Source organism: Cryptomeria japonica, chromosome 1, assembly GCF_030272615.1.
Source record: "Cryptomeria japonica chromosome 1, Sugi_1.0, whole genome shotgun sequence".
Lineage (NCBI taxonomy): Eukaryota > Viridiplantae > Streptophyta > Pinopsida > Cupressales > Cupressaceae > Cryptomeria > Cryptomeria japonica.
The window spans coordinates 225,577,768-225,587,250 of NC_081405.1; positions in this window are offsets into that span (position 1 = coordinate 225,577,768).

The window sequence follows — 9,483 nt, forward strand, 5'->3', positions numbered from 1 at the left end:
TTAATGTTTTTGGTATTTTGTGAGATAGTTTTGAATGAAGAACTCAATGAATCACACAAAAAAAATGTAGAATCCACTTCCATCAATAGGTTGAGGGCATTTCCCCCAGTTTAGACATGACTATGAAAAAGGGGATGCAAGATGCATGAAGTACTTTCATTAATTACAGATCAATAACGAGCCATGGTTTGGATAGATGGATGAGTGAATGTAGTGGATGTGATCACAACAAGTCTAAAGACAATGGAGCCAGAGCCTTTACGAGTGGCGCCTATTTTTCCAGGTTTTCACCATCATACTAACCCAAGGTGCCATCGGAGTGGTTGTTCACCATTTGGATGCATTATTTTTCTTTACTTTTTTGATGTTTTTGTATTTTCTTCAGGTCATTTATCTGAATGTTTTTGGTGTTTTTTCTAATATGGATGGGAGACTGATGCTCTATGCAGCTTATGTATAAAACCATTTGAGGTGCATGTTATTGATTGGATCTACTAGTGGTTCTCCTTCTGAAGTAGCCAACTGATATGCCCCGGACCCAAATACAACAGTGACAACATATGGGCCCAGCCAATTTGATTCAAAATTTCCCTGATGTTCGTAGTTTGGTTGGTTATGAGGATTCTCTCAAAGAATAAGATCACCTACCTCAAAATTACGAGGTCTAACTCGATGATTATAGCTTCTGCTCATGCGTTGTTGATAGGCTTTGAGGTGATTGTATGCAGCTTGTCATTTCTCATCAAGTAGTTCTACGTCTTGGAGATGGGATACTCTGTATGCTTCATCAACGATGAGATTGTGCAAGGAAACCCATAGTAATGGTATCTTGACCTCAACAGGTAAGATGGCCTCTGCGCCATAGACTAGTGAGTAGGGATTTGAGCCTATAGGGGTTTGAATGTTAGTTCGATATGCCCATAGTGCTGGATTCAATTGAACGTGCCAATCACAGCCGAAATCATTGACTGTCTTCTTGAGGATTTTTAATATGTTTTTATTTGATGCTTTGGCTTGACCATTGCCTTGTGGGTAATAGGGCATGGAAAAGCAGTGTTGGATGTGAAATCTTTCACAGAGTTCACGGACATCCTGACTTTTGAAAGGAAGCCCATTATCTATGATGATGGACATGGGTACACCATACTGGTAGATGATGTAATTGAGGATGAATGAGGTGATCTGCTTGCCGATGACTTGGGTAAGTGGAATAGCTTCGATCCACTTTGTGAAGTATTTGGTGGCAATAATAATGAATTTATGGTCATTGGATGAAGATGGATGAATCTTACCCACAAGGTCAAGACCCCATTGACAAAAAAGCCATGGTGTTGTGATTGGTTGCAATTCCTGCATAGGTGCGTGTATCAAGTCTCCATGAACTTGGAATTTCTTGCACTTTCTGACAAAGTAGTAGGAGTCTGTTTCCATAGATGGCCAATAGTATCCAGTGCGTAGGAATTTCTTGGTTAGTGATGGACCGCTTGCATGAGTTCCAAAATTTCCTTCATGTACCTCTTCTAATGCCTTTGTTATCTCATCCTGCTCCAAACATTGAAGGAGAGTACCATCAAGACCGCATTGGTATAGGGTTTCAGCAATAATGGTATATAGAGCAGTTTGGCGAATGAAATTTTTATGTTGGTTATTTGATTGGTTAGGAGGAAGGGTGTGACCATGAAGGTAGATGTAGAATTCACCATACCATGGGGATTCAGAACCGATAAGGCGACAGATCATCTCAGATTCAGGGATATCATAAGCGGGGATCCAAAGTTGTTCTACCAAGAACTCATAGCGTGTTGAATTCTATGGAAGATCTAGGAGAGATGCAATGGTAGCCATAGCATCACCAGCTCAATTCTGATCTCTTGGTATCTGCTCAAAGGTGATAGTAGTAAAGGAGGCCTTTAGACTGTCCACCATTTGTTTGTATGGCATAAGTTTGTCATCTTTAGTCTGATATTCATCAGTTTCTTGTCGAATGACCAATTGGGAGTCACCATATACTTGTAGTTCTTGTAACTTCCATTGTATGGCTAGCCTGAGTCCTATGATCAAGGCCTCTTATTTAGCTATATTGTTTGTACATAGAAATGTGAGCTTGTAAGACTTCGGGATGCTGTCACCTTGAGGTGTGATAAACAGAATGCCTGCCCCCGAGCCATGCCTAGTGTATGAACCATCAAAGTATAGTCTCCATGGTTGTGCTATTGTGATCATGAATATCTCTTCATCAGGAAAATTGGAAATGAGAGGATGATCACCTATGAGGGGAGCATCAGCCAACTGATCTGCAATAACTTGACCTTTGATAGCTTTACGGTCCACATACTCAATGTCAAATTCACTTAGAATCATCACCCATTTGGCCAAGCAGCCTGTCAATGCTGCTTTCCTGAGTAAGTACTTGAGTGGATCAATCTTCACAATGAGTTGTACTTTGTGTGTTAACTGATAGTGCCTTGGTTTAGTGGCTGCCAAGATTACTGCTAGGCAAGCTCACTCAATAGGTGTGTAATTGAGTTCATAGCCAACTAGTGTGTAAGAGATGTAGTAAACAACACACTCTTTCCCTTCTGCATTATGTCATGCCAATAGTACACCCAATGCTATATTTGTTGCTGATATATAGAGTAGTAGAGGCCTAGTAGGATATGGTGGGATCAACAATGGCATATTCATGAGATAATCTTTAAGCATCTAGAATGCTTGCTGGCATCTAGTATCCCATTGAAAGTGGATGTTTTTGTGTAGCAGGTGTGTAAATGGGTGACACTTATCTGCCAGTTGTGCAATGAATCTTCAGATGGATTGTAACCATCCTTGTACTATCCTTAGCTGGTTGATGTTCTTTGGAGGTGGCATGTCCATGATTTCTTTGACCTTTGCTAGATCGACCTCAATGCCTTTACTTGAGATGATGTATCCTAGAAGCTTCCCTGAGGTTACTCCAAGGACACACTTCTTTGGGTTGAGCCGAACATGATATTGTTCCAGTCTGTCAAAGATTTTTACCAATATGTGTAGATGACCTTCTCTTGTGAGTGATTTTGCCAGTAAGTCATCAACATAATCTTCCGTTATAGTATGCATCATGTCATGGAAGATGGTAATCATTGCTCGTTGATAGGTCATTCCAGCACTCTTGAGACCGAAAGGCATTACATTCCAGCAGTATGTTCCCCATGGACATGTGAAGGCCGTCTTATGTTGATCCTCTGGTGCAATCTTTATCTGATTATACCCTAAAAAGCCATCCATGAGTGAAAGCATGGCATGTCCCACTGTTAGGTCTACTATTATGTCAATGTTTGGTAGGGGGAAGTCATCCTTAGGACATGCCTTATTTAGATCTCTGAAGTTAGTACAAATACGGATGCCCCCGTTTGGTTTGCCAACAGGCATAATATTGGATATCCAATCTGCATAATCAATTGGTCTAATAAAACCAACATCTAGGAGTTTATTGAGTTCTGCTTTGACTAGTATTGCAATCTGATGATGCATCTTGTGAAGCTTCTGCTTGATAGGTTTGGCTCCTTCTACTACGGTGAGGTGATGCATGACTAAATCAGGATCAAGCCCAGGCATGTCTACATATGACCATGCAAAGTTGATCTGACGCTTCTAGAAGAACTCTACAAATTTAGGTTGTTCCTCTAGAGTTAGAAGAGATGTCAGATGTATGTCATGAGCCATTTTGGGAGTCCCCACATTGTATTCTTTTATCTCTTCAATGAGAATTGTTGTCCATTCTTGTTGTGTACTAGCAGGGAGAATGTCAAATCTTTCATCTGTCGGAACCTCAGAGAGGTTTTCACCATTGGATACGCTCTTTCTTTTTACTTTTGTTGGATCAAACAGTGCCACAGTGTGGTTTTCACTGGAAGATCCATGTTTTATCATTATATTTTTGTAGCTAAAAAGTTTGGCATCTGCCCTGAAGTATGATGCATGATCAAGTTCTATGGTGAATCCAACTTTGTGATCCCCTCTTGGTATGTTATCCCATAGTTCCAAAAATTCAATGATCACCTCATCATTTTGGAAAAGGTCAAGACATGGGGGACTAGGTTGGTTCCATTCAATGAGTTTAGGATGGACAATAGGCATTACCTCATCGATTAGGTTAAGTTCATTAGATGTGTCAGTGAGGGTTAAGACATTGTGGTGAAGGTTGTTGATGGTACTCTCCCTATCAGAATCAGGCATAGGATGTGACGTAGGGTCTGTGGAAGATGTTTCCAGCTCAGGAACCCAAGAGGTCTTTATTTGTGATTCTCTGTAAACAGGGATGTCTTTGTGAGGTGGAGGTGGTGATGTGTCTTCCTCATCTGAAGTATTAAGCTGGATGGAGTCAAATTCCCATTCTCTGAGTCGCTTTCCAGTATCCAATTACTATACCATACTGGGATGTCTTTTGAGTTAAACACTACAGGTGTGATTGATTGATGTACCTGTGTAGATGAAATAAGCAGTGTTGCAGGAAGGATTATGGGGATCAAGGAATCCAATACAGGGAGTATCGGTAGTGTTGACTCTTTGGCTTCTACTAGAACTACTGGTGTTGTCAATACTACTGGGAATTCTGATATAGTTGTTGCTGCTAAAGGGACTACTGATGTTATTGTCACTGTTGATAGTGTTGTTGGTTCGATTGATGGGATGATGAGTATTGTTGGTGGTTGTGCTGGGATTTTTAGCCTTAATGGGGAGTTGCTATGGCATTTGATGCTGCTTTTATAATCAAAGGTGACCTCTTTGTAATCGGCTGATATAGTGGTTTGCTGGGTTTTCCTTTGAATCTTAGCTTAGGAAGGATCTCCTTTTGAAATCCTAGGCCTGTATTATCCTTGGGCTTTAATTCTGGCTACAGCGGTTCATGTTGTTCTTTCTTGCAAGGTCCCAAAGCACTCTGACCATCATAACCCATTCTTTGCATAATGAGAAGGCCTTTGCCATACTGATCTATGGGAAGCTTAGTTTACAGAGAATTGGTGGTGATGGGATCTTTATAGATCCATTGTGCTAAGTCCTCATCTCTTGTTTCTTCTTCTTGACTCTTTCCCAAGATGAAAGGTGTCAAAGTACATGCTGGCTTGATCACCAGTTGTTGAAGTAATTGTTGAGGTTTACCATGTGTCCTAGGAGAAGTGGGCATTTGTCCAACACAAAAGAGTTAGCTTAAAATGTATTCCCCAGGGCCTTCCTCTGCTATTTTCATCTTAAGCTTTTCTTGCTTGGGTATAGTGGTGTTTGAACTAGAAAGAGAGGCTAGACTTACGTATTATATGGAGGAGATGGCTTCTCTATTGTTAGGAATGATAATCTCTAGTTGATGATTTATATTATGACAATATGCAAAGGGGTTTGCATCGCCCAGGATTGTGATTTCTACACCATTATGTGGGAACTTGATACACTGATGGTAGGTGGATGGAACAGCTTGCATGGCATGTATCCAAGGTCTTCCTAACAATAGATTGTATGGCAGACAAAGGTCCAAAACTTGATAGATAATGTGTTTCACCACAGGGCCCACTCAGATTGGTAGCACCACAACTCCTTTCGATGAATGCTCGGCATCATCATAGCCTTTGATTGTGATCTTCTTTGTGGGGATCCACTAATTCAATTGCATATCCCAAAGCTGTGACTAATTGTAGAGTACAGATATTCGGGCCTGCTCCATTGTCGATCAAGACTCGCTTGATCCTATGCTTGTTGATAAACACTTCAATATGGAGTGAGGCATTATGAGGTTGCTAGAAGGAGGAGTTGTCACTTTCTCAGAAAGTGAGACAAGGTGAGGATCTTAGATTTCCGACCATGGCTTGGAATTGATCTGTATTTAGGTTTGTAGGGACTGATGCCTCTTGGAGAGCTTGATCCAAGATTGTTTTATGAGATGGAAATAGGTGCAATAGCTCTAAGATAGATATCAGTGCGGGCATTTTGTCTAACTGTTCCACAAGGTTATACTGCTTTGGGATAGATGGGGTGCCTTGTGGAGCTGCTTTTATGGTAATCTTGCTGCGACATGTAACAACATTGCAAGTGGAACTGGGATTTTTTATGGTTATAGTTGCAATCTATTCACTGGCATCATATAGGTGATTCACGGTATAATTATACGCTGCTTGCATATAATTGGTGGTATCTGTGTTTCTCCCTAAAGTGGAAGGACCCCTTTGATCTTGTGATGGAAGTGGATTTTTAAACATGAGATGATCATTGTTTGTTGTCTTTGGGTCATGTCCTTCAATTTTGATTTCACCTCAGTCAATAAGCTCTTGAAAAAGATCTTTCAATCTGTGACAATTGCTTGTCTTATGTCCTTTCCCTTGATGGAAATCACAATGTTTAGTATCCCTCCACCATGAAGGTTTGACTTGAGGTTCATAATTTGATGTTTTGGGTAAGGTTACCAGATTTTGAGAAACCAACTATCGTAACATTGTTTCGATGGGTTCCCCTAAGGGAGTGTATGTTCGCTTTGGTTTTTGTTGACGTTGTCTAGGTTCATCTTGAGATGTGATGCAACTTTGATTTGGAGGAGCAACTGTGTTATTCTGAGGTGGGGGATTTTGTCCTGCAAATCAAACTATAGGTTGTGCACTTTTGATAGTTCTTGCATCCACAACCCCGTCATTGACGATATTTTTGTTTTTTTTCTAGAAGCTTGGTTTGTCACTATTGAAGCGTGGGCGAGGGTCGTCTTTTGGCTCATTATAGATTTTCATAATTCCTTTCTTGATGAGAGCCCGCTCACATTTTAAGCCTTTGGTGATCATGTCATTGAAAGAGTCTGTGTCTTTTACGTCCAGGTGAAACTCCATTTCTTCATTTAAGTTGGAAATAAATATTTCCACTAGTTCTTGTTCAGGTAACTGAAGAGAATGTCTGCTAGACATTTGATGCCATCATTGCAGAAAGATTGAGAATAGTTCACCTAGTTTTTGTTTATTGTTACATAGATCAGCCATAGTGATATCATGTTCAATGTTGTGTGAGTAATGTGCCAATAATTTCTGGATGAGTTATTCAAATTTCCTAATGCCACTGGGTAATTGGGACAACCATGATGTGGTTGTTCCTCCCAAGCTTTGGGGAAAAAGACGCATGAGGTATGTATCCTCGTATGCTACTTCTAGACAAGCTGAATGGAATTCTCTAACATGATCACGAGGATCTCCTTTTCCTCTATATTTTTCAAACTTGGGTGTTTCGAATCCTCATGGAAAAGGTGGCATATGAAGATTCCTATCAAAGGGATAGGGACAAATGTCATTGAGTGAAAATTGATTGGTTTTTACACCACTATGAAGTTGTTGCACGAGATTTTTGACTTGTTGCCACAACATTTCTATTTCATTTGGAGGAAGAGGAGGTGGGGGATTACCTTGATGAAAGTTGTATCTAATGTGCTCTCAACCTCTTTCATCCTCATTACGACTTTGATGTTATGATGCTTGTCTTAGTTGTACAAGATCAAAGTCAGAGGGGAGTTTGGCTCCTTCTTGAGCAAGTTTTAAAAAGTGAGTATCAGCATTACTCTTGAGTATTTCATCAAAAATCCTATTGAAGAGAGGTTGTGTTGTACCCTTTCTATTTCCGTGGGAGTAGGAGTGCCTGGATTGTCATCATTGACATTTCCTCTAAGGGCTTCTTGGAATTCATTGATATTTTCCCCCTCTTCCTCTTCAATTTCTTGTTGTCTAGACCTGGACCTGGTATGAGCCATTTTGTTTACAAGTTTTTGTTGAAGTTGGGTGAAAATGATGATGAGTTTTTGATGGAATGAGAGATTTATGTTTGGTGTGGTGTGTTGCATATGGATCTCTAGTACTTTAGAGGTAGATGTGACCAAAGTTTTCTTTTTGATTTGCTTGTTGTTTTTGATAAGGTTTGATGTGATAAGGTTTAGAGAAATCTGAGATGCATTACAAACTTAACTACCTAGTAATGAGAGGATTCACTCATAGACTAGTTTTAACCTACATAGAAATGTCTCTTAGGATGAGTTTATCCTAGATGTAGAGACACTCTAAAAAGTGATGTACTGTGTTTGATTCAAGCAATATCGAAATAGAACTTAGGACAAAAACCTCTTTAATGTTTTGAGAGTTGGAATGGATTGTTGATTTTTGAATATGATGATGGATGAAAAGAGAACTTCAATAAAAGCTTTGTGTTACATAAGGAACAAACTCTTCCTCTTCTCTTTCGAGGGTTGGTGGTTCTTCCCGAGCTACATTATATGTGATGCAAATGTCTGGAAAAAGTCAAGATTGATCTTGCCTTTGTTTTTGTGATAACTCAAAGCTCAATATTGTGTAAAAGCTCTGCGGTTTAATGATTCTGGATCAAATTCGTTTGATTTCCCTTGAAGATAAAGACGCGTGTGACGTAAGAAGGCTCTATGAGAGACAAAGATTTGTCTATTAAGATAGAAGAATTTCCTCCTTTTGATAAGAGCCTTTGAACTCAATGGTCTTTTCTTCAAGTTGATGTGTTGATGAAGATTCTTCTTTCTCAAAATGTGAAGAATGGTCATATAGTTTGATACTTTTTGTTGTTGCTCTTGGTTTTTAATTTTTTTGGAAATGTTTGTATTGGATGAATACTTTGTTTCGATTTTTTTGGATTTTTGATTTTTTTCTTTGACAAGAAAACAAAGCAAGCACACAAACACAAGAATGTTGCCTCAAAAGGCACAAATAAGTATGGGTCTAGATCAACCCAATCCTTGGACTTTTTATGACCGTTTTCCTTTAAATGTATTTTAGGTGTTTTCCAAAGCCTGAAGTCGGCTCCATTTGCATTGGTCTTGACTCAAAAACAAAAACACTTCAAACACTCTTTATCCCTAAGGTCAAATGGCCAGTTGTGATAAATTTAGCCCACATCTTGATATTTCTTTGACTGTGGTACTACATACCTTATGAATCCCGTCATGGTAGGTAAGGATGTTATATACTAAGTCTTGCACAAGCATAACAAATAGATGATCCCTATGATGGGGGAGTCATCACTTTCATCAAGCCACAAGTGACTCTTCAAAAAGTTATGTTTCTACTCAAGGAAATATGTATGGTGAGTATCTTGGGAGCAAAACCATCTATGCTCTTGCACTAAATTATATCACAAATATCCTCAATCAATAGAACGGGTGGGCTACTACATAAAGGTGTTTAGTAATTTTTGATGTTTTTGGACATAAGTTCATTCTGCAGTGACTCACTTAAGAGCCTTGTAACTTGTGGTGGTGCCCATTTGTCCTTTCGGCAAGTTACACTATAGGAACAGCTATACCCAAGGCTACAGCTTTCGCTCTCACCTGATTTCTATAGCGGCTCGAAGGATTTACTGTGCAAGGTCATTCCCAAGAGTGATGTGTCTCTTGGTAGGCCTCTCTTAAAATGACAAAACTTGAGTGTTACTAACACTTTTCTCTTGCACCTAGGACCATGAAAGCCA